This window comes from Octodon degus, unplaced genomic scaffold (assembly GCF_000260255.1).
Source record: "Octodon degus isolate 3935 unplaced genomic scaffold, OctDeg1.0 scaffold00073, whole genome shotgun sequence".
Classification (NCBI taxonomy): domain Eukaryota; kingdom Metazoa; phylum Chordata; class Mammalia; order Rodentia; family Octodontidae; genus Octodon; species Octodon degus.
The window spans coordinates 1,507,893-1,508,407 of NW_004524649.1; the positions used below are offsets into that span (position 1 = coordinate 1,507,893).

The 515-nt window shown below is 46.8% G+C and overlaps 1 non-coding gene across 1 annotated transcript; it reads right to left on the reverse strand.

The window, feature by feature from the left end:
* Positions 1-53: 53 nt before the first annotated feature.
* LOC111817910 lies at positions 54-160 on the reverse strand. Its single transcript, XR_002822010.1, has one exon. It is a non-coding gene; the product is annotated as a U6 spliceosomal RNA (small nuclear RNA).
* Between the last annotated feature and the right edge of the window lie 355 nt (positions 161-515).

Sequence of the window (515 nt, forward strand, 5' to 3'; positions counted from 1 at the left end):
CTCTGAGAACTGCTTTCATCGTATCCCATAAATTCCGATAAGTTGTGCTTGAAAAAAATATGGAACGCTTCACGAATTTGCGTGTCATCCTTGCGCAGGGGCCATGCTAATCTTCTCTGTATCGTTCCAATTTTAGTATATGTGCTGCCGAAGCGAGCACGGAAATATCATTTTTGATGAGATGTCAGCATTGCCTGACAGATGTGGCACCAGTCTCTAGCCAGAGAAGCTTCTGGAATCATTAAAGAGATTCTGGGGACCGCCCAGTCTGTGTGCTGCGATGCGGACAGCTGGCCCCTTTATGACATCATAAATGACCACACCACTCCTTGGTGCATATGTGAGGCCACGTCAGCATACTGCAGCCACCCCGGAATACCCACGTATACTGTGGCACCGTTCACAGTACAGCCTGGGTGCCCGCGAAAGGCAGTTTGTATTCATAATCAAGTATGATTTATCCATATAAAAGCAATAATATCAACACAGAAGAATGAATGGCTGGGTGGCATGCG